The 24941-nt window shown below is 50.0% G+C and overlaps 1 protein-coding gene across 3 annotated transcripts in view; it reads left to right on the top strand.

Annotated features, from left to right (window-relative positions):
• The window catches only part of LOC141406859 (S-geranylgeranyl-glutathione receptor P2RY8), a 75448-nt gene that overhangs the window by 26783 nt on the left and 23724 nt on the right, over window positions 1-24941 (top strand). The window contains exon 2 of one of the 3 annotated variants that reach the window (XM_074030394.1): window positions 11268-11444. The exons of 1 other annotated variant lie outside the window; for it this stretch is intronic. The gene's annotated coding sequence lies outside the window, so the exon portion shown is untranslated. Of the gene's footprint in view, window positions 1-11264; window positions 11445-24941 lie in introns of all 3 variants that reach the window. One more of the 3 variants, XM_065538736.2, reaches the window with a different exon arrangement.

Here is a 24941-nt window from a genome sequence, read left to right as displayed (position 1 = left end):
CTGAGGCGGGAGAATAACATGAACCCGGGAGGCGGAGCTTGCAGTGAGCAGAGATCGCACCACTGCACTCCAGCCTGGGCGACAGAGTGAGACTCTGTCTCAAAAAACAAAACAAAACAAAACAAATGATAGCATTTATTGCAGTTCTCTTCTCTAGTCTTCCGGCTCTCTGAAATGGCAAACTGATCTTCTAATCATAATCCTAATCTTCTGTCTGTCAGAAATAGCAACCAGCTCCCACAAAATACAGAGCAACCACATTGCCCAGTGAGGGACCTCTTCTGTCTATGCCTTCCCTGGCTTCTGTCGTTAGACATGGTCTAGAGATGCTGGCTGGGAGGGGTTCGTTGTGTCCACACTTGCTTTTAGCCGCTGACTTCTCTGGAACAGGTGGATGAGGCAAAGCTGTGAGTTCTGATTGTCAGCCCAGCACAACGACGGAAATACAGGTTCAGCTCATCACCCTGCTTCTTCTCCCAGCCTTGTCAAAAAAACTCTGAGATCTGGGCTGGAGACACTGATTTTTTTCCAATCTGATAGATGGTTGTTTTTTTTTTTTTTTTTTTTTTTTGAGATGGAGTTTTGCTCTTGTTGCCCAGGCTGGAGTGCAGTGGTGTGATCTCGGCTCACTGCAACCTCCGCCTCCTGGGTTCAAGTGATTCTCCTGCCTCAGCCTCCCGAGTAGCTGGGATGACAGGTGCACACCACCATTCCCAGATAATTTTTTTTTTTTTTTTGGAGATGGAGTCTTGCTCTGTCTCCCAGGCTGGAGTGCAGTGATGCAATCTCAGCTCATCGCAAGCTCCGCCTCCTGGGTTCACACCATTCTCCCGCCTCTGCCTTCTGAGTAGCTGGGATTACAGGCACCCACCACCACGCCCAGTTAATTGTTTTGTATTTTTAGTAGAGATGGGGTTTCACCGTGTTCGCCAGGATGGTCTTGATCTCTTGACGTCACGATCTGCCCGCCTTGGCCTCCCAAAGTCCTGGGATGACAGTCGTGAGCCACCGCACCCGGCCTCATTTTGTATTTTTAGTAGAGACACGGTTTCATCATCTTGGCCGGATCTCTTGACGTCACGATCTGCCCGCCTTGGCCTCCCAAAGTCCTGGGATGACAGTCGTGAGCCACCGCACCCGGCCTCATTTTGTATTTTTAGTAGAGACACGGTTTCATCATCTTGGCCGGGCTGGTCTCAAACTCCTGACCTCAAGTGATCCGCCCGCCTCAGCCTCCCAAAATGCTGGGATGACAGGCGTGAGCCACGGTGCCCAGCTGGATCAGTGTTGACCACAGAAAACATTTCAGCAGAAGAAAGTTTCCAGCACGTGGGATCCTTATGGTACCAGGAAGTGAAACCCATGTTTAAATTTCAACACACGTACTGTTGGGCTGTCATGAGATGGATAGGGTCACCCCTCAAAGGCTTTCAAATCCAGGTCTACATGACAACAGGAGGCAATCAAATTGAAAATAGGACCCTCCAGGAGGGCAAAGAAGGATGTGGAATTCCCGAATCTTTAAAGACAGTTCCTTTAGAGGTTAGTTAAGTGGATGATCGCCTGTATAACACCAACATTAGCAGAGTCTATTCAGTTCCTCCAGAAGAGTGACAAAGCAGTTGTGTTTTTTCTTGTTTGGTTTGGTTTTGTTTGAGACTGAGTCTCTGCCACCCAGGCTGGAGTGCGGTGGCGCGATCTCGGCTCACTGCAACCTCCGCCTCCCAGGTTCAAGCGATTCTCCTGCCTCAGCCTTCTGAGTAGCTGGGACTACACATATGTGCCACCACGCCCCGTTAATTTTTATATTTTTAGTAGAGACTAGGTTTCACCATGTTGGCCAGGCTGGTCTCGAACTCCTGACCTCAGGGGATCCGCCCACCTTGGCCTCCCAAACTGCTGGGATGACAGGCGTGAGCCACTGTGCCCAGCTGGCAGTTTTGTTTTTTTTTTTTTGAGACGGAGTCTCGCTCTGTCGCCCAGGCTGGAGTGCAGTGGCGCAATCTCGGCTCACTGCAAGCTCCGCCTCCCGGGTTCACGCCATTCTCCTGCCTCAGCCTCCCGAGTAGCTGGGACTACAGGCGCCCGCCCCTGCGCCCAGCTAATTTTTTCTATTTTTAGTAGAGACGGGGTTTCACCATGGTCTCGATCTCCTGACCTTGTGATCCGCCCACCTCGGCCTCCCAAAGTGCTGGGATTACAGGCGTGAGCCACCACGCCCGGCCTGTTTGTCTGTTTTTGAGATAGAGTGTCACTTTGTCACCCAGGCTGGAGTGCAATGGCACAATCTCGTCTCACTGCAGCCTCCACCTCCCGGGTTCAAGCGATTCTCCTGCCTCAGCCTCCCGAGTAGTGGGGACTACAGGCACCCGCCACCACGCCCGGCTAATTTTTGTATTTTTAACAGAGACGGGGTTTCACCATCTTGGCCAGGCTGGTCTCGAACTCCTGACCTCAGCGGATCCACCCACCTCGGCCTCCCAAACTGCTGGAATGACAGGCGTGAACCGCTGCGCCCGGCTGGCAGTTGTGTTTTTAAATAACAATGCTCCTGGCACATCACAAAGTGCCTGCATCTTTCACATTTTAAAATGTTGGGTAGCAACGTTAAAATGATTGCAGGGGTGCAGAGACAAAGCCATTTCCGTGAGTCCTCTGAGGCAGACACCAGATAATGCCACAAACTGGGGACTTCAACAACAGGAGTTTTTACTTTCTCACAGTTCCGGGGGCCAGACGTCTGAGACCAAAATGTCTCAGGGCCGGGCTCTCTCAGGGAGCTCCAGGGGAGGCTCCTTCCTGCCTCTCCCAGCTCCTGGGGGCTCCAGGTGTCCCTGGGCTTGTGGCCGCATCACTCCAGTCTCTGCCTCCGTCTCCACGTGGCCTCCTCCTCTGTGTCTGTGTCTCCTCCTCTCTCTCTTACAAGGACACCTGTCATTCCATTTAGGGCCCAGCCTAATCCAGGATGATGTCATCTCAAGATACTTAACTCATTACATCTGCAAAATTCGTTATTTCCAAATAACATCTCATTCCAGGTTCTGGGCTCTAGTATACGGACATATCTTTTTAGGATCTGCTCTTCAACCCATTACAATTGGACCCAGTTTCCTCTAGAGGCTCTAGGGGAGGATCCTTCCTGCCTCTCCCAGCTCCTGGGGGCTCCAGGCATCCCTGGGCTTGTGGCCGCATCACTCCAGTCTCTGCCTCCATCTCCACGTGGCCTCCTCCTCTGTGTCTGTGTCTCCTCCTCTGTCTCTTACAAGGACACCCGTCATTCCATTTAAGGCCTACGCTACTCCAGGAAGATCTCATCTCCAGATCCTTAACTTATTAAATCTGCAAAGTTCTTTATTTCCAAATAATATCCCATTCCAGATTCTGAGCTCGAGGACATGGACATATCTTTCCAGGATCCACTGTTCAACCCATTACAATTGGACCCAGTTTCCTCTGGAGGCTCTAGGGGAGGATCCTTCCTGCCTCTCCCAGTTCCTGGGGGCTCCAGGAGTCCCTGGGCTTGTGGCCACATCACTCCAATCTCTGCCTCCGTCTCCACGTGGCCTTCTCCTCTGTGTCTGTGTCTCCTCCTCTGTCTCTGATAAGGACACCTGTCATTGTGTTTAAGGCCCAGCCAGATAACACAGGATTATTTTCTCTCAAGATCCACAAGTTAATTAATCTGCAAAGACCTTCTTTTCCAAATGATGCCCCATCCCCAAATAGCAGGGCTCGGGACGTGGAGCTATCTCTGGGGGCCGCCATCCAACGCAACACAGGAGGCCCTCGATTGGGGTTTGCAGGTGGGGAAGGCTGCTGAGAGTAGGGACAGGGGCGGCTCACGTGGCAGCCAGCACCGAGGTCTTCAGCAAGGCGTGTTGCAGGGAGGCAAACAGGGTCCCCAGAGAGTGAGCAGAAAGAGGAACCCGAACCCAGAGCGGGGCCCTGTCCCTGACTGAGTGCCACCAACACTCTGTGTTCGAAGTGGGGGAGAGAAGGGAGGAGGTTTGGCTTCCCTCCAAGAGGACGTGACCAAAACAGAGATAAGCAAATCAATTTTCTTGCTCGTTTATCTTCAGTGATGTGATCCCACTCATCGTAAACCTAGACAGGACTTTATTTCCAAACAGAAAAATGAGGCCGGGCACGGTGGCTCGTGTCTGTCATCCCAGCACTTTGAGAGGCTGAGGCGGGTGGATCACTTGAGGTCAGGAGTTCAAGAGCAGCCTGGCCAACAGGGTAAAATCCTGTGTCTACTAATAATACAAAAATTAGCCGGGTGTAGTGGCACATGCCTGTAGTCCCAGCTATTTGAGAGACTGAGGCAAGAGAATCGTTTGAACCCAGGAGGCAGGGGTTGCAGCGAGCCAAGATCGTACCACGGCACTCCCACCCAAGTGACAGAGCGAGACTTCGTCTCAAAAAAAATAATGCTAATAAATAAAAATGAAAACTGGCCGGGCGCGGTGCCTCACGCCTGTCATCCCAGCAGTTTGGGAGGCCGAGGTGGGTGGATCACGAAGTCAGGAGATCGAGACCACCCTGGCCAACATGGTGAAACCCCATCTCCACTGAAAATACAAAAAGTTAGCTGAGTGTGGCGGCACATGCCTGTCATCCCAGGTACTCAGGAGGCTGAGGCAGGAGAATCACTTGAACCCGGGAGGCAGAGGTTGCAGTGAGCCGAGATTGCGCCGTTGCACTGCAGCCTGGGTGACAGAGCGAGACTCCATCTCAAAAAATAACAATAATAATAAATAAAAATGAAAACTAAGACTGGGCAACATAGTGAGACCCCCCCCATCTCTCCAAAAGTCAAAGATTAGCCAGCTGTGGTGGCATGCACCTGTAGTCCCAGCTGCTCAGGAGGCTGAGGTGGGAGGATCGGTTCACGCCAGGAGGTTGAGGCTGCCGTGAGCTATAATGTCACCACTGCACTCCAGCCTGGGCAACAGAGCAAAACCTCGTGTCTCCATAAATAAACACGTCAGAACGAAAATGGAAGTGAAAACGCATCAGAAAGTCAAACACAGGCCAAAAGTCTGCAAAGCACCATCACAGGGATGCACGGAGAGCCTCCCGGGGGCTGACATTTACGTCCCTTGGAGTCAGACCGAAAAGACTCAGACTGAAGCCTGGACATGGTATCTGAGAAGACGCAGCCACCTCCTTCCAAGACGTAGTTCGGAGGAGGTCCCTGGGACTCTCCGGCCAGCTCCGTGAGCTTTGGAAGTTGGGCGTAGAGACAGTCTCAGGAAGGAAGTGTCTGGATAGGAGCCCCGTGGTAAAGCTAAAAGGTCAGGCTTAAAAATCCCCCCGTCTCCCAGGACAGAACCGAGAGAGTCAGGTCACCCTGGGCCAGATAGGCGGCCCCATGGGTGCTGCTGAGGGCTCTCCTGGTTTTAGCACCCAAAATCCTGCATCCACAGAAGCCCGCTGGCCGTCACAAACAGGGCCAGGGGTGGTGGCAGCTCAGAGCAACGGGCCTCTGTCAACTTCTGAAGAATTAACATGGCCGGGCGCGGGGCCTCAAGCCTGTCATCCCAGCGCTTTGGGAGGGCACGGTGGGCGGATCACCTGAGGTCAGGAGTTTGAGACCAGCCTGGCCAACATAGTGCAACCCCATCTCTACTAAAAATACAAAAATTAACTGGGCATGATGGCCCGCACCTGTCATCCCAGCTACTCGGGAGGCTGAGGCAGGAGAATCGCCTGAACCTGAGAAGCGGAGGTTGCAGCGAGCCGAGATCGTGCCACTGCACTCCAGCCTGGGCAACAAGAGCGAGACTCCATCTCAGAAAACAACAGAGGGCTGGGCGCAGTGGCTCACACCTGTAATCCCAGCACTTTGGGGAGGCCGAGGAGGGCAGATCACGAGATCAGGAGTTTGAGACCAGCCTGGGCAACATAGTGAAACCCCATCTCTACTAAAAACACAAAAATTAGCCAGACGTGGTGGTGCGTGCCTGTCATCCCAGCTACTCGGGAGGCTGAGGCAGGAGAATTGCTTGAACACGGGAGGTTGCGGTGAACCAAGATCGTGCCATTGCACTGCAGCCTGGGCGACAAGAGGAAAACTCCGTCGGAAAAAACAAAAACGGAGTTGGCTGTTGTGCATCTGGTGGGTGTTGGGAGGTCACCTTTGGGGGCTATCACCAAGACGGGCTGACCCTCCTTCATAGTTTTCTAACACTGTGGGTGCTGTTCAAAGTTCAGCAGCAGCTTGAGTCTCCAGGTCAAAGCAGGAATCAAGTTGGAAGGAGCAGTCGGTCTTTATTTTTATCCTTCGTGCTATCTGTGTCTGCTGTGGCTGGCATCCGGCAGGGTTGCTGCCTATCCAGCTCTGCTTCTTACCTCCTTGGCCCCACTGCCTGGGTTCAGCTGCCGCCAAACCAAATACTCACAGCTTCCTGGACGGCCAGGACCCCCTAAGCTGCCTGTCTGACGCCCACAGGCCTCCAAGCCCGCCCCAACACGCCCCTCGCCGTCCCACTTCCCCCAAACCAACCATCTGTCACCAGCCTGTGTGCTACCTCACTCCACACCTCAGCAAGTCCGAGATGCCAGCCACTATGACAAACAGAAAGAGCCATATTTCCTTGTCAGCGTACTATTTATTTATTTATTTATTTAGAAACAGGGTTTACTCTTGTCCCCCAGGCTGAGGTGCGGTGGTGCGATCTCGGCTCACTGCAACCTCCCTCTCCCGGGTTCAAGCGATTCTCCTGCCTCAGCCTCCTGAGGAGCTGGGATGACAGGCACCTGCCACCACGCCTGGCTAATTTTTGTGTTTTAAGTAGAGACGGGGTTTCACCATATTAATCAGACTGGTCTTGAACTCCTGACCTCAAGTGATCCACCCACCTCAGCCTCCCAAAGTGCTGGAATTTCAACTGTGAGCCACTCACTGCGCTGGGCCTGATGTTTGTGTTTCTGTCCATGCTGGTTGGCTAGTGGAGTGACTGAGTTCCTAAAACACTAATATTAAAAATACTCGGCCAGGTGCAGTGCCTCACGCCTGTAATCTCAGCACTTTGGGAGGCCGAGGCGGGCGGATCACGACGTTAAGAGATCAAGACCATCCTGGCCAACATGGTGAAACCCCGTCTCTACTAAAAATACAAAAAGTAGCTGGGCGTGGCGGCGGGCGCCTGTAGTCCCAGCTACGTGGGAGGCTGAGGCAGAATTACTTGAACCAGGGAGGCGGAGGTTGCAGTGAGCCAAGGTTGTGCCACTGCACTCCAGCCTGGGCGACAGAGCGAGACTCCATCTCAAAAGGAAAGAAAGAAGGAAAGAAAGAAAGAAAGAAAGAAGGAAAGAAGGGAGGGAGGGAAGGAGGGAAAGAGAGAGAGAGGAAGGAAGGAAGGAAGGAAGGAAGGAAGGAAGGAAGGAAGGAAGGAAGGAAGGAAGGAAACAAAGGAAGGAAGGAAGGAGAGAAAGAAAGAAAGAAAGAAAGAAAGAAAGAAAGAAAGAAAGAAAGAAAGAAAGAAGGAAGGAAGGATGGAAGGAAGGAGAGAAAGAAAGAAAGAAAGAGAAAGAAAGAAAAAGAAAGAAAGAAGGAAGGAAAGAAGGAAGAAGAGAAAGAAAGACAGAGAAAGAAAGAAAAAGGAAGAAGGAAGGAAGGAAGGAAAGGAAGGAAGGAAAGAAAGGAAGGAAGGAAGGAGAGAAAGAAAGAAGGAAGGAAAGAAGGAAGGAAGAAGAGAAAGAAAGAAAGAGAAAGAAAGAAAAAGGAAGAAGGAAGGAAGGAAGGAAAGGAAGGAAGGAAAGAAAGGAAGGAAGGAGAGAAAGAGAAAGAAAGACGAGAAAGAAAGAAAGAGAGAAAGAAAGAGAGAAATGAAGGAAGGAAAGAAAGGAAGGAAGGAGAGAAAGAGAAAGAAAGACGAGAAAGAAAGAAAGAGAGAAAGAAAGAGAAATGAAGGAAGGAAAGAAAGGAAGGAAGGAGAGACAGAAAGAAAGAAAGAAAGAAAGAGAGAGAGAGAGAGAAAGAAAGAAAGAGAAAGAAAGGGAAAGAAGGAAGGAAAGAAGGAAGGAAGGAAGGAAGGAGAGACAGAAAGAAAGAAAGAAAGAGAGAGAGAGACAGAGAAAGAAAGAAAGAGAAAGAAAGGGAAAGAAGGAAGGAAGGAAGGAAGGAAGGGAGGGAGGGAGGGAGGGAGGGAGGAAGGAAGGAAGGAAGGAAGGAAGGAAGGAAGGAAGGAAGGAAGGAAGGAGGGAGAGTCACGGGAAGCGGTGTTGAACATGACCCCATGTCCTAGTTATCTGCGAATGACTGGTCCGTCTGAAGTGGTGGCTGCCTGAATGCTTTAAGGGGACACCAGTCTCCTTCCCAGCCTGTTCCCTCCGGGAAAAGAGCAGAGGACAGAGGCCCCCAGAAGTAGATTTGGGAACAGCAGACAAGTTGCTTCCTGTGAACCGAGCAGCGACAGAGAAACCCTGTGTAAGGGCAGAGGGCGGAATCCCAGGGAGCCGCACCCGGGAGGGCTGTGGCTGTGGCTGTGGCTGTGGCTGTGGCTGTGGCTGTGTGTGCCTTCTCGGGTGGCTCCCCAACCCCAAGGCGGGGGCACCACGGTTAACAACCATTTCCCACCCTGTAACGCACTGTCTCTACCGAGAAGCCAGGCCGGGGAGCGTGACTCCCGACAGCGATGGCCTCGAGATGGTCTTCGGAATTCGACGGCAGGCACAAGCCAGCGGCACCCACGTTCCCTTCCTTTCGGCCCAGGTTTCTGCAGCTTCCCCGACGTTCGCCTTCTCCCACCTGCTTCAGAGTGAAGGGGCAGTCAGTTCGACCACCATAATAAAACACGGCAGACTGGGTGGTTAGAAACAACAGACATTGATTCTCCCACAGTCCTGGAGGCTGGAGGTCTGAGATCCAGGTGTGGGCAGGGCTGGTTCCTCCTGAGGCCTCTCTCCTGGGCTTGGAGACACCGTCTTCTCCCTGTGTCCTCACCGGGTCGTCCCTCTGTGTGTGTCTGTGTCCTCATCTCCTCCTCTTATGGGATGTCTTAGTCCATCTCAGGCTGCTGTCACAGAATACCGTAGATTGGGTGGCTTATAAACAACAGACATTGATTCTCCCACAGTCCTGGAGGCTGGAAGTCTGAGATCCAGGTGTGGGCAGGGCTGGTTCCTCCTGAGGCCTCTCTCCTGGGCTTGGAGACGCCGTCTTCTCCCTGTGTCTTCACAGGGTCGTCCCTCTGTGTGTGTCTGTGTCCTCATCTCCTCTTCTTATGAGATGTCTTAGTTTATTTCAGGCTGCTATCACAGAATACCATAGACTGGGCGGCTTATAAACAACAGACATTGATTCTCCCACAGTCCTGGAGGCTGGAAGTCTGAGATCCAGGTGTGGGCAGGGCTGGTTCCTCCTGAAGCCTCTCTCCTGGGCTTGGAGACGCCGTCTTCTCCCTGTGTCCTCACAGGGTCAACCCTCTGTGTGTGTCCCTGTCCTCGTCTCCTCTTCTTTTTTTCTTTTTTTTTTTTTTTGAGACGGAGTCTCGCTCTGTCACCCAGGCTGGAGTGCAGTGGCCGGATCTCAGCTCACTGCAAGCTCCGCCTCCCGGGTTTACGCCATTCTCCTGCCTCAGCCTCCCGAGTAGCTGGGACTACAGGCGCCCACCACCTCGCCCGGCTAGTTTTTTTGTATTTTTTAGTAGAGACGGGGTTTCACCGTGTTAGCCGGGATGGTCTTGATCTCCTGACCTCGTGATCCGCCCGTCTCGGCCTCCCAAAGTGCTGGGATTACATACAGGCTTGAGCCACCGCGCCCGGTCTCGTCTCCTCTTCTTATGAGGACACCAGTCCTATTGGATCAGGGCCCACTCCTAGTGACCTCATTTTACCGTCGTCAACTCTACAAAGAAGTAATCTCTAAATACAGCCACATCGTGTGGTCCTAGGGCTTAGGACTTTAACGTGTGAATTTGGGAGGGTACCATTCAGCCTGTAACAGACAGAAACTGCACAAAATATACCCTGAGCTAGCTGTTTGCATTAAGGGCTCTCCCTTTTATTTTGAGACAGGATCCTGCTCTGTCTGTCACCCAGGCTGGAAGTGCAGTGGTGTGAGTTGTTCGGTTCAGTTCAGTTTAGTCAGTACCGTGTCGTTCAGCTCACGGCAGCCTCAAGCTTCCAAATAAAAACTGTCTTAGCATAATCCAATGAGCACCGCTTTTAAATAGTGAATATACAGACGGGCGTGGTGGCTCACCCCTGTAATCCTAGAACGTTCGGAGGCTGAGGCGGGTGGATCACCTGAGGTCAGGAGTTGGAGACCAGCCTGACCAACATGATGAAACCCTGCCTCTACTAAAAATAAAAAAAATACAAAAAAGAAAAATAGCTGGATGTGGTGGTGTATGCCTGTTATCCCAGCTACTTGGGAAGCCGAGGGAGAATCATCTGAACCTGGGAGGCAGATGTCACAGTGAGCTGAGACGGTACCATTGCATTCCAGCTTGGAAAGCAGAGCGAGACTCAGTCTCAAAAGAAAAAAAAGGCCGGGCGCGGTGGCTCAAGCCTGTCATCCCAGCACTTTGGGAGGCCGAGACGGGCGGATCACGAGGTCAGGAGATCGAGACCATCCTGGCTAACACGGTGAAACCCCATCTCTACTAAAAAATACAAAAAAACTAGCCGGGCGAGGTGGCGGGCGCCTGTAGTCCCAGCTACTCGGGAGGCTGAGGCAGGAGAATGGCGTGAACCCGGGAGGCGGAGCTTGCAGTGAGCCAAGATCGCGCCACTGCACTCCAGCCTGGGCAACAGAGGGAGACTCCGTCTCAAAAAAAAAAAAAAAGAAAGAAAGAAAAAAAAATAGCGACTGTGGACATACATATTTTTAAAAATTAGTATTTTCACCTAAAGCATAAAGTCATATCCGATATAGGCAAGAGAAGCTGTCCTTAAATTTAACCCATTTTCGAATCCTACACTAACTCTTCTGAGGCAATGGTCCTGCATACATGCAGGCCAAACTCATTTAAAAAAAAAAAAAAAAAAAAAGCCGTATTGAAAAATATCGCATCAGGAGAAAAACACGTAAAATCCCCCTGTGATGTCTGACCCCGCTCCCTGGGGCCCAGGGCCAAAAACAGGAACCTTTCCCATCTATTGTCGGTCTGGCCTGTTTCATAACCACCCTGCACCAAGTTCAGTCTGCAAATGACAGATCGCGGCTGAGAGCAGCTCGCTGGGTCTCTGGAGGCTGCTCGTGTCTGTCTCAGGGTGTGGTGCAGGCACAACCAGTGGGATTTTTTTTTTCCCAGCAGAGCAGAGAGCTGGCCCTGCACTCCTGCCCCTGTGCAAGCACACTGCCATAGGGCAGCCACCTCTGGACCAGGAGGAGGAGCGTCCCCGAGGACCCCCTGCCCAGCTTGACGGCTGCTCGGACAAACACCACAAGACCAGCCTCACCCGGGACGTCTGCCCTCCCTGCGGCCGCCGCTGTAAGTCACGGGGACCTGGGGGTGTTCACAGAGGAGAGGCCGCCCTGCAGAAATACCCCAGCAACAGAGCAGATCCGGGCCAGAGATGCGGTTGAATGGCAGAGAGAGCCCTCAGCTCGGCCTGCCTTTGGGGTGTGTGATTTTTTTAACCCGGGCTCACCAGAGTCCTGCAAAATGACACACACCCTCAAGATAGGGGCCACGCACTCTGCACAAGCTCTCGAGGGTCACAGACAGGGCTGAGGTTGGCCTAGAAAAAGATGGAAAAAGTCCACCTTCTTGAAAATGTGCTCTCCCAGAAATCTTCTTCACACCTGTCTTCTGCTTTTATTTTGCTTTTGTTTTGCGGGGAGGAGACGTTGTTCTTGGTTTTCGCAAATAAAAATAGTTGACGTCAATTGAGTGCACAGGATGCAGCAGCCACTTTTGCAAGGTCTTTATCTCTGGGATTTTCTTTCTTTCTTTTCTTTCTTTCTTTCTCTCTCTTTCTCTTTCTCTCTCTTTCTCTCTCTCTTTCTTTCCTTCCTTCCTTTCTTTCATTCCTTCCTTTCTTTCCTTCCTTCCTTTCTTTCCTTCCTTCTTTCCTTCCTTCTTTCCTTTCCTTTTCCTTTATCCTTTCTTTCGACGAAGTCTCGCTCTGTCGCCCAGGCTGGAGTACAGTAGCACGGCGATCTCAGCTCACTGCAACCTCCCCCTCCCGGATTCAAGTGATTCTCCTGCCTCAGCCTCCTGAGTAGTTGGGGTGACAGGCACTCGCCACCACGCCCGGCTAATATTTTGTATTTTAGTAGAGATGGGGTTTCACTATGTTGGCCAGGCTGGTCTCGAACTTCCGACCTCAGCTGATCCGCCTGCCTCTGTCTCCCAAAGTGCCTGGGATGACAGGTGTGAGCCACGTGCACCCAGCCTTGTCTCTGGGATTTTCGAAACTTCGTGAGACAGGTGCTATGACGATCGTCCCTGTTTTACCATTAAGGGAAACTGAGGCGAACATGGAGCCGGCGGGGGGGCTGTGTTCAAGACCTACAACCAGAAAGAGGCAGAGGTGGGCGCTGGGTGCTGCTTGTTAGCCTTGAACCACTGCACTGGGGAATTAGTGATGAACGATGCGTGACTGCCTTTGAAATAACCATGCTTCAGCCCAGGGCAGGTGGCATGGGCTCCGTAGGGACCTTTTGCTGGAACTAGGAGTATTCTGTCCCCCAACTGGGACCTCAGCCTGCCTGCCTCTAGTGCTTGAGGCACAACTGTCTTCTATGGCGAGCGATAGAAACTTGAGTCGAGCTAGCTGAAGGCAAGGTGGAAAGTGTCAAATTGGATAATTAGGATTTCTATGAGGACTTCAGGCATGGCTGGATCCAGGAGCTTAAACGGCCATCAGTCTCTCCTCTTTCTCTTTCTCTCTTCCCACGTTTCAGCCCCACTTTTTTCTGCCTCCCTCAGCTGCAGGGTGTGGAATGACTTCAGGAAGACCACCTTCTCTATAGGAATGGAAAGAGGGTCTCTGGTAGTCTGGGGTCCCCATCTTTTCAGAACAGAATCAAAAAGGGGACCTCACTCTCCTGGCACCCACAAGTCACACCTCTTGAAGGGTTCCGACCGGCCACGTCAGAGACAAATGACCACTGCTTGCAATAATTTTTATGAACAGGGTGACGGACCCCCTAACTGGCCAGGCTTGGGCCACACCCCTCTCTTGGGTGATTGACAGGCTTGGGCCACACCCCCATCTTCAGTGATTGACAGGCTTGGACCACACTCCCCCATCCTCAGTGATTGACAGGCTTGGGCCACACCCCCATCTTCAGTGATTGACAGGCGTGGACCACACTCCCCCATCCTCAGTGATTGACAGACTTGGACCACACTCCCCCATCTTCAGTGATTGACAGGCTTGGGCCACACCCCCATCTTCAGTGATTGACAGGCGTGGACCACACTCCCCCATCCTCAGTGATTGACAGGCTTAGACCACGCTCCCCCATCCTCAGTGATTGACAGACTTGGACCACACCCTTCTCCTCATTGATTGACAGTCCGAGAGAACGACACAGCCCAGAGCGGGAGTGACCCCGGGGAAAAGGGGTGCTGGGTGCACAGTTTCCATGGATGCAGCGGAGAGGTCAGGGCCAGTGGCGAGCTGGACCAAATGGGTCAGAGGGAGGCGTTGGGGCCAACGTCCACACTGCCCCTACCACCTTCTGTCCATTCCATCACTCATTCACTCTGCATTCTCACAGTGGCATTCATTCATTCACTCCTTTCCTCATTTGCTCCACACATTCCATCACTCATTCACTCTGCATTCTCACAGTGGCATGCATTCATTCACTCCTTTCCTCATTTGCTCCACACATTCCATCACTCATTCACTCTGCATTCTCACAGTGGCATTCATTCATTCATTCACTCCTTTCCTCATTTCCTCCACACATTCCATCACTCATTCACTCCGCATTCTCAGAGTGGCATGCATTCATTCATTCACCTCCTCATTTGCTCCACGCATTCCATCACTCATTCACTCTGCATTCTCACAGTGGCATGCATTCATTCATTCATTCATCTCCTCATTTGCTGCACACATTCCATCACTCATTCACTCCGCATTCTCAGGGTGGCTTTCATTCATTCATTCACTCATCTCCTCATTTCCTCCACACATTCCATCACTCATTCACTCTGCATTCTCACAGTGGCATTCATTCATTCATTCATCTCCTCATTTGCTGCACACATTCCATCACTCATTCACTCCGCATTCTCAGGGTGGCATTCATTCATTCATTCACTCATCTCCTCATTTCCTCCACACATTCCATCACTCATTCACTCTGCATTCTCACAGTGGCATGCATTCATTCATTCACTCATCTCCTCATTTGCTCCACACATTCCATCACTCATTCACTCTGCATTCTCAGAGTGGCATTCATTCCTTCATTCATTTCCTCATTTCCTCCACGCATTCCATCACTCATTCACTCTGCATTCTCAGAGTGGCATTCATTCCTTCATTCATTTCCTCATTTCCTCCACACATTCCATCGCTCATTCACTCTGCATTCTCAGAGTGGCCTTCATTCATTCATTCACTCATCTCCTCATTTCCTCCACACATTCCATCACTCATTCACTCTGCATTCTCACAGTGGCCTTCATTCATTCACTCATCTCCTCATTTCCTCCACACATTCCATCACTCATTCACTCTGCATTCTCACAGTGGCCTTCATTCATTCACTCATCTCCTCATTTCCTCCACACATTCCATCACTCATTCACTCTGCATTCTCACAGTGGCATTCATTCACTCCTTTCCTCATTTGCTCCGCACATTCCATCACTCATTCATTCTGCATTCTCACAGTGGCATGCATTCATTCATTCATTCATCTCCTCATTTCCTCCACACATTCCATCACTCATTCACTCTGCATTCTCACAGTGGCATGCATTCATTCACTCATTTCCTCATTTGCTCCACACATTCCATCACTCATTCATTCTGCATTCTCACAGTGGCATGCATTCATTCATTCATTCATCTCCTCATTTCCTCCACACATTCCATCACTCATTCACTCTGCATTCTAAGGGTGGCATTCATTCATTCATTCATTCATTCTTTTCCTCATTTCCTCCACACATTCCATCACTCATTCACTCTGCCTTCTCAGAGTGGCATTCATTCATTCATTCACTCATTTCCTCATTTCCTCCACACATTCCATCACTCATTCACTCTGCCTTCTCAGAGTGGCATGCATTCATTCACTCATTTCCTCATTTCCTCCACACATTCCATCACTCATTCACTCCGCATTCTCAGGGTGGCTTTCATTCATTCATTCACTCATCTCCTCATTTCCTCCACACATTCCATCACTCATTCACTCCGCATTCTCAGGGTGGCTTTCATTCATTCATTCACTCATCTCCTCATTTCCTCCACACATTCCATCACTCATTCACTCTGCATTCTCACAGTGGCATTCATTCATTCATTCATTCATCTCCTCATTTGCTCCACACATTCCATCACTCATTCACTCTGCATTCTCAGGGTGGCATTCATTCATTCATTCACTCATCTCCTCATTTCCTCCACACATTCCATCACTCATTCACTCTGCATTCTCACAGTGGCATTCATTCATTCATTCATTCATCTCCTCATTTGCTGCACACATTCCATCACTCATTCACTCCGCATTCTCAGGGTGGCATTCATTCATTCATTCACTCATCTCCTCATTTCCTCCACACATTCCATCACTCATTCACTCTGCATTCTCACAGTGGCATGCATTCATTCATTCACTCATCTCCTCATTTCCTCCACACATTCCATCACTCATTCACTCTGCATTCTCAGAGTGGCATTCATTCCTTCATTCATTTCCTCATTTCCTCCACACATTCCATCACTCATTCACTCTGCATTCTCAGAGTGGCCTTCATTCATTCATTCACTCATCTCCTCATTTCCTCCACACATTCCATCACTCATTCACTCTGCATTCTCACAGTGGCCTTCATTCATTCACTCATCTCCTCATTTCCTCCACACATTCCATCACTCATTCACTCTGCATTCTCACAGTGGCCTTCATTCATTCACTCATCTCCTCATTTCCTCCACACATTCCATCACTCATTCACTCTGCATTCTCACAGTGGCATGCATTCACTCCTTTCCTCATTTGCTCCGCACATTCCATCACTCATTCATTCTGCATTCTCACAGTGGCATGCATTCATTCATTCATTCATCTCCTCATTTCCTCCACACATTCCATCACTCATTCACTCTGCATTCTCAGAGTGGCATTCATTCATTCATTCATTCTTTTCCTCATTTCCTCCACACATTCCATCACTCATTCACTCTGCCTTCTCAGAGTGGCATTCATTCATTGATTCACTCATTTCCTCATTTCCTCCACACATTCCATCACTCATTCACTCTGCCTTCTCAGAGTGGCATGCATTCATTCACTCATTTCCTCATTTCCTCCACACATTCCATCACTCATTCACTCCGCATTCTCAGGGTGGCATTCATTCACTCCTTTCCTCATTTCCTCCACACATTCCATCACTCATTCACTCTACATTCTCACAGTGGCATTCATTCATTCACTCATTTCCTCATTTCCTCCACACATTCCATCACTCATTCACTCTGCATTCTCAGAGTGGCATTCATTCATTCATTCATTTCCTTATTTCCTCCACACATTCCATCACTCATTCACTCTACATTCTCAGAGTGGCATTCATTCATTCATTTCCTCATTTGCTCCACACATTCCATCACTCATTCACTCTGCATTCTCAGAGTGGCATTCATTCATTCATTCATCTCCTCATTTGCTCTACACTTGTGAAGAACTAGTGGGCATCACGCATTGACTCTTTCATTCACTCCACTTTTAGGGAGAAAACCCTGCACGTCATTCTTTCATTTATGCATTCACCCATTCGTTTATCAAGCAAGGCCTGTGTGTTACTCATTCGTTCATTCCCTCCACATTTGCAGGAATGAATCTCTGGGTGTCATTCATTCATTCCCTCCACATTTCTGGGGAATCCTTATGTGTCATTCTTTCATTCCCTCCACATGTACGGGGAATCCCTGGATGTCATTCATTCATTCCCTCCACACTTGCAGGGAATATCTGGGTGTCTTTCATTCATTCTCTCTACATTTGCAGAAGTGAATCCTGGTTGTCATTCATTCATTCCCTCCACATTTGCGGGAATCCCTCGACATCATTCATTCATTCCCAACACATTTGTGGGGAATCCCTGGGTATCATTCATTCATTCTCTCTACATTTTCGGAAGTGAATCCTGGGTGTCATTCATTCATTCCCTCCACATTTGTGAGGAATCCCTGGGTATCATTCATTCATTTTCTCTACATTTTCAGAAGTGAATCCTGGGTGTCATTCATTCATTCCCTCTATATTTGCGGGAGTGAACCCTGATGTCATTCATTCATTCCCTCCACATTTGTGGGAATGAATCTTGGTGTTGTTCATTCATTCTCTCCACATTTGCAGGAGCAAATCTCTGAGTGTTATTCATTCCCTCTCCATTTGTAGGGAATCCTTAGGTGTCATACATTCATTCCCTCCACATTTGTAGGGAATCCCTGGGTATCATTCATTCATTCTCTCTACATTTGTGGAAGTGAATCCTGGGTGTCATTCATTCATTCCCTCCACATTTGTGGGACTGAATTCTGAGTGTCATTCATTCATTCCCTCCACATTTGTGGGGAATCCCTGAGTATCATTCATTCATTCCCTCCACATTTGTGGGAATGAATCTCTGGGTGTCATTCATTCATTCTCTCTACATTTGTGTGGACACCCTGAGTGTTATTCATACATGCACCCATTCATTCCCTCCACAGTCATTGGGAATGTCCTGTGTCTCACACACACACACACACACACACACACACACACACACACACACACACACCTTGCATTGACCAAGACCACCCTGGGTGCACAGCTCTAAGCTAAGGAAAGCAGACCCAAAGGAGTTTGCAGCAGGTATCTGGTGGGGAAGAGAGGGTCTTTATGGAGGCAGGAGCTGTCACCCATGGGCTGGAATGAAATGCAGATTTCCAAGAGGCTCCGGCAGGTCCATGGTGGGCTGATGCCACAAGAAGGAGGGTTGAAGGTGTCACTCAAGACCGTGCTGGGTGCAGACAGGCATGAGGAGCTGCACGGGGAAGAGGAGCCACAGGAGTTAGGGCAAGAGATATTCGTGAGTTGGTCCCACCGCTGTGGAGACACAGCCTGCCGCAGAGCCAGGTGGAACAGCATACCAAGGGAGCTGGTATGATCACGTCGTCTGTGCCTGAGAGCGAGCAGGGGAAACACCACCCCAGCGTGTGAGTTGTGGTCAGTTGGTAGCTTTGCATCCACCCCTTCCCAGCAGGGTGGTTTACAGCAGAAACAGGCAGTGAGATTCCTTGGCTCTTTCTGCCTCTCCAATAATAACTGAGGCAGGTTGAGGAGCTCCTGAGGGGCTCAGCTGTTCGGTAATACACTGGGCACCCTGTTGAGACCCACTTTTCTTCTTTTTTTTAATTTTTTATTATGATTATTATTATTTTTTTTTTTGAGACGGAGTTTTGCTCTTCTTGCACAGGCTGGAGAGTGCAATGGCGTGATCTCAGATCACCATAACCTCTGCCTCCCGGGTTCAAGCAATTCTCATGCCTCAGCCTCCCAAGTAGCTGGGATTACAGGCGTGCACCACCACACCCGGCTTATTTTTAGTAGAGACGGGATTTCTCCATGTTGCTCAGGCTGGTCTGGAACTCCCGACCTCAGGCGATCCACACACCTCGACCTCCCAAAGTGCTGGGATTACAGGTGTGAGCCACCGTGCCCGGCCTCCTCTTTTTTTTTTTTTAACCTGTATTCTGACTTGTCCCCAACCCCTGTGAAGAGCAGGTGCAAATGCACCTGCCCAGTAGGCCAGGACCATGCTCCAGCCTCAGGGAGGACCAGGATGATACACCTCAGGTGTCTTCTCCTTGAGGAGCTCTCAGTATGCTGTACGGTCCCTGAAATCCCCTCAGGAGGGCAAGGAGGATGAAACAGGCAGCCAGAGACAGGTGCAGAGTTCAGGCTCAGGGGCACACGTGTGTTTCTGCTCAGATGCACGTATTTGGAGATTAATGCAAAGCAGAGTGTGGCATCTTCTATACGCCCAGAAAACCTAGGGCCTGAGTGCCAATCACCATGCCCTTGTCACTCATGGGTCAGGTTCCTGATACCCTCTGCACCTCAGTGTCCCCATACGTAGTGCAAAGATGATAAGCGCATCTTCCTAGGACGGGGGGCACAAGAAAACATTTGCAGACATTCAATGTGACGTCTGCTCCGGGAACAGGAGATGTCACCCGAGGACTCAAGGACGCTTGGCACTCTCCTTCCCTGTCAACTCCAGGTAGCTAGGAAGGAAGCTGTGTGTGGCCGGGGAAGAGATGGAGGAAATTGAAACAATGCTGGACTTGAGAACCTGGACGCCTTTCACTGTGGCTTCCTGACGGACGCCATGAGGTCACTGGTTAACACAGCAGTGGCCACCGCTTCCCCTCCACTCACACCCAGCAGAGGTCAGATTGGCCATAGTGGCCACAGGCAGGGAAGGCTTGCACAGTGAGCCCCAGACACCCCGGTGAGGACCTGAGGGATGAGGAGGCCAGGCTGGCTACAGCCCCAGTGACCGCTGCGTCCCCCAAAAGCGGAAGCTCGGCCCTGGGGCTGCCCTGCCCTGGGGAAAAAGGGTCACCCTGGCCGTGGCTTGGGCTGTCTGGGAGACCGGAAAACCCAAGCAAAAAAAGGGTGGAGCATTAAGAATGCAGGAACATTCAGGACTCAGGGCGGGCAGGGAGTCAGCCAGGAGGGTGTGGTGGAAGGCCAGCTCAGACACAGGGAGTAAAACAGAAATGTAAGGGATGTGTCCTTCCTGCTTCAAGAGACAATCGTTTCTTATTGAGATTATACTTTACATCACGGAAAACTCACCGTTTTAAAGCGAATAACTGGAGGACATCTAGGACATTCACAGTGCTGGGCAACATCCACGTCTGTCTATTTCCACCACTTTGTCATTCCCCCAAAAGGCAACACCCCTTTAGGGGGAAATTAAATTCCCATTTCCCCATCCCCAGCCCCAGCCATGATCATCTCCTTTCTCTCTATATGGATCAGCGTGTTCTGGGCATTTTATTGAAATGGAATCCTACAGCACGTGGCCTTCTGTGTCTGGCTTCTCTCCCTGAGCGTCATGTCTTCAAAGTTCATCCACAGTGTAGAGAGCCTTGTTCCTTCGGTCAGAGCCTTGTTCCTTTTCATGGCTGTATACTATTCCACTGTGTGGCTGTGGGCTCTTGTTGTGTTTATCTCTCTGTCTGTTGATGGACGCTTGAGCCGTTTCCACCTTTCGGCTGTCGCGAAGAGTGCTGCAGGGAACGTTCATACGTAAGTTTGTATCAGTGCAACCATTTTTTGTTGTTGTTTCTGAGACAGAGTTTCACTCTTTTCACCCAGGCTGGAGTGCAATGGCACGATCTCGGCTCACTGCAACCTCCGCCTCCTGGGTTCAAGCGATTCTCCTGCCTCAGCCTCCCGAGTAGCTGGGATGACAGGTGCCTGCCACCACGCCCGGCTAGTTTTGTATTTTTAGTAGAGATGGGGTTTCACCGTGTTGGCCAGACTGGTCTGGAACTCCTGGCCTCAGGTGTTCCAGCCGCCTCAGTCTCCCAAAGTGCTGGGATTACAGGTGTGAGCCACCACACCCGGCCTCACCCGTTTTTATATAAGATATTTTGTGATGCTACCCTCACCAAAACGACATACAGAAAAAATGTGTTATACATATAATTACATATACATTATATATACACATAATGTGATCTATAAAATATGTCATATATAATTTTATATATGCTATGTTCAATATGTCACATATATGTATAAATTATATATAACATATAAGTAATACTATACAATATATTATAATTATTAAATATGCATACTATATAACATGTTTAATTTATATAATTTGTAAATAAATTATTCTATATAAATATCATACATAAAAACATCTGATCTGTAATATATAATTTATATATTATATTACTTTATAGGATTATGTATATTATTTAAATATTCTTAAATTTATGTATCCATGTAGCCTTAATTACAATATAAAAGAGAAACAAAAGTAAATAAAATGTTAATTAGGTAATATTTAAATTAATGTGTACACATTTGGCCATAATTTACAGGAAGACGTCATTAAGGGGCCAGGTGCAGTGGCTCACACCTGTAATCCTAGCATTTTGGGTGGCCAAGGCAAGGGGATTGCCTGACCTCAGGAGTTTGAGGCCAGCCTGGGCAACAGGGTAAAATGTCCATCTTTACTAAAAGGCAAAAATTTAGCTGGGCTTGGTGGCACCCACCTGCGGTTCCAGCTACTCAGGAGGCTGAGGCACGAGAATTGCTTGAACCCCAGAGGTGAAGGTTTGCAGTGAACAGCCACAATGCCACTGCACTCCAGCCTGGGTGACCCAGTGAGAATCTGCCTTCAAAAGAAGAAATAAGACATTATTAAGGGCTGGGTGCAGTGGCTCCGACCTGTAACCCCGACACTTTTGGAAACTGAGGCAGGAGAATTTCTGGAGTCTAGGAGTTGGGGACCAGCCTGAGCAACCAAGTGCAATCTTGTCTCTAAAAAAACAACCAAAAAAAAAGACATTATTACATCATTAAGGAATCAGATGTTTGCTTAACAAATTCTCCACCTGTCTTTATTTGTCTCCAGCTTTTACCTATAGGAGGGGAATCGGTGCATGACAGGGTTAACCATTTGAGAACCCACCAGGTGATTTTCAGAGTCAATCTGCAAACACGCAGGACTCGAACAGGACATGGAAGATTCTAGTTTTTGCTCAGAAAGGTGCCCCAGCTACCGCTTCTTCTTTTTTTTTTTTTTAACAGGGTTTTGCTCTGTGGCTGAGGCTGGAGTGCAGCGGTGCAATCTCAGCTCGCTGCAACCTCCACCTCCCTGGTTCCAGCAATTCTCCTGTCTCAGCCTCCCGAGTAGCTGGAATGACAGGCACCTGCCACCACGCCCAGCTAATGTTTTTTTGTATTTTTAGAAGAGACGGGGGTTTCACCACGTTGACCAGGCTGGTCTCAAACTCCTGACCTCGTAATCCGCCCGCCTCAGGCTCCCAAAGTGCTGGGATGACAGGCGTGAGCCACTGCGCCCGGCCTGTTTTGTGAATTTCTTGTGCTGTGGGGTAGCCTAGGATGGGTCCTGCTTTGAAATCTTTTAAAATATCCTTTTCTATTGACCTGAGAACCTCCCTCAGGTCACAAAGAGAACAAAGACATGAGTGTCTGTCGATGATCACTGGTACCCTGGGATCCTTTTACCTTTCACAGGAGAGAGACTGAAACTGGCTCACACCGTGGGGAGATACGTATACTGGCTGCTTGTCACAGCTGAGGGTTCCCGTCATTGAGGGTTTGGATCCAGGGAACAAGAGAAAAACACGCTCCTTTGTGTTCAAAGATGAAAATCTTCCCTGGGTTTAGGGGAACCCAGCTTTAGGTCTATGAGGGCCCAGCTTTGGGTTTAAAGGAGCTCAGCTTTGGGTTTAAGGGGAGCCCAGGTTTGGGTTTAAAGGAGCTCAGCTTTGGGTTTGGGAGAACTCAGATTTGTGGTTAAGGAAAGCCCAGCTGTAGGTTTAAAGGAGCTCAGCTTTGAGTTTTAGGGGAGCCCAGCTTTGGGTTTAGGGGGAGCCCAGCTTTGGGTTTAGGGGAGCCCAGCTTTGGGTTTAGGGGGAGCCCAGCTTTGGGTTTAGGGGAGCCCAGCTTTGGGTTTAAGGGAGCCCAGCTTTGGGTTTAGGGGAGCCCAGCTTTGGGTTTAGGGGAGCCCAGCTTTGGGTTTAGGAGAACTCAGATTTGTGGTTAAGGAAAGCCCAGCTGTACATTTAAAGGAGCTCAGCTTTGGGTTTAAGGGAGCCCAGCTCTGTGGTTAAGGGAGCTTAGCTTTGGGTTTAAAGGAGCCCAGCTTTGGGTTTAAAGGAGCTCAGCTTTGGGTTTAGGGGAGCCCAGCTTTGGGTTTAAAGGAGCTCAGCTTTGGGTTTAAGGGAGTCCAGCTTTGGGTTTAGGGGAGTCCAGCTTTGGGTTTAAGGGAGCCCAGCTTTGGGTTTAGGGGAGTCCAGCTTTGGGTTTAAGGGAGCCCAGCTTTGGGTTTAGGGGAGCCCAGCTTTGGGTTTAGGGGAGCCCAGCTTTGGGTTTAGGGGAGTCCAGCTTTGGGTTTAGGGGAGCCCAGCTTTGGGTTTAGGGGAGTCCAGCTTTGGGTTTAAGGGAGCCCAGCTTTGGGTTTAGGGGAGTCCAGCTTTGGGTTTAAAGGAGCTCAGCTTTGGGTTTAAGGGAGTCCACCTTTGGGTTTAAGGGAGCCCAGCTTTGGGTTTAGGGGAGCCCAGCTTTGGGTTTAGGGGAGTCCAGCTTTGGGTTTAAGGGAGTCCACCTTTGGGTTTAAGGGAGCCCAGCTTTGGGTTTAGGGGAGCCCAGCTTTGGGTTTAGGGGAGTCCAGCTTTGGGTTTAAGGGAGTCCACCTTTGGGTTTAGGGGAGTCCAGCTTTGGGTTTAAGGGAGCCCAGCTTTGGGTTTAGGGGAGCCCAGCTTTGGGTTTAAGGGAGCCCAGCTTTGGGTTTAGGGGAGCCCAGCTTTGGGTTTAGGGGAGTCCAGCTTTGGGTTTAGGGGAGCCCAGCTTTGGGTTTAGGGGAGTCCAGCTTTGGGTTTAAAGGAGCTCAGCTTTGGGTTTAAGGGAGTCCACCTTTGGGTTTAAGGGAGCCCAGCTTTGGGTTTAGGGGAGCCCAGCTTTGGGTTTAAGGGAGCCCAGCTTTGGGTTTAAAGGAGCCCAGCTTTGGGTTTAGGGGAGTCCAGCTTTGGGTTTGGGGGAGCCCAGCTTTGGGTTTAGGGGAACCCTGCTTTGGGTTTGGGGGAGCCCAGCTTTGGGTTTAGGGGAACCCTGCTTTGGGTTTAAAGGAGGTCAGCTTTGGGTTTAGGAGAGCCCAGCTCTGAGGTTAAGAGACTTTAGCTTTGGGTTTAGGGGAACCCTGCTTTGGGTTTAAAGGAGCTCAGTTTTTGGTTTAAAGGAGCTTAGCTTTGGGTTTAGGAGAGCCCAGCTCTGTGGTTAAGGGACCTTAGCTTTGGGTTTAGGGGAGTCCAGCTTTGGGTTTAAAGGAGGTCAGCTTTGGGTTTAGGAGAGCCCAGCTCTGTGGTTAAGGGACCTTAGCTTTGGGTTTAGGGGAGCCCAGCTTTGGGTTTAGGGGAACCCTGCTTTGGGTTTAAAGGAGCCCAGCTTTGGGTTTAAAGGAGCCCAGCTTTGGGTTTAGAGGAGGTCAGCTTTGGGTTTAGGGTAACCCTGCTTTGGGTTTAAAGGAGCCCAGCTTTGGGTTTAAAGGAGGTCAGCTTTGGGTTTAGGGTAACCCTGCTTTGGGTTTAAAGGACCCCTGCTTTGGGTTTTGGGGAGCTCAGCTTTGCGTCTAAGGGAGGCTCTCTTTGGTTCTTAACGGAGCCTCTTTTTGAGTCTGAGGGAGGGCAGCTTTGGGTTTTAAGAAAGGCCTGCTTTGGATCTAAGGGAGCCCAGCTTCGACTTCAGACAGGAACAAGATAGTTGAGACCGTCTCGGTTTCACCTCCGGGGGTCTTTCTCTTTGGCTGCTCCGCTGGGCACACGGCTGCAAACAGGGTGAGTAAAATCCACCTCATTACAATTAAACTATCATGAGGCAAGTCGGCGTCAATTAACCCTGAGCAACGGTCTTTAAACAGAGAACGGCTGTTACTGCGGCTCGGTAATGGCAGAAGTGCTTAAATTTCAGAAGACGTGCTATTTGCACCTTCTTTTGCAGCAGGGAAGGGCCCACACGTCAACAA

Source organism: Macaca fascicularis, chromosome Y (assembly GCF_037993035.2).
Source record: "Macaca fascicularis isolate 582-1 chromosome Y, T2T-MFA8v1.1".
NCBI lineage: Eukaryota > Metazoa > Chordata > Mammalia > Primates > Cercopithecidae > Macaca > Macaca fascicularis.
The sequence above is the reverse complement of the archived record's forward strand: the minus strand, read 5'-3'. Positions and strand labels throughout refer to the sequence as shown.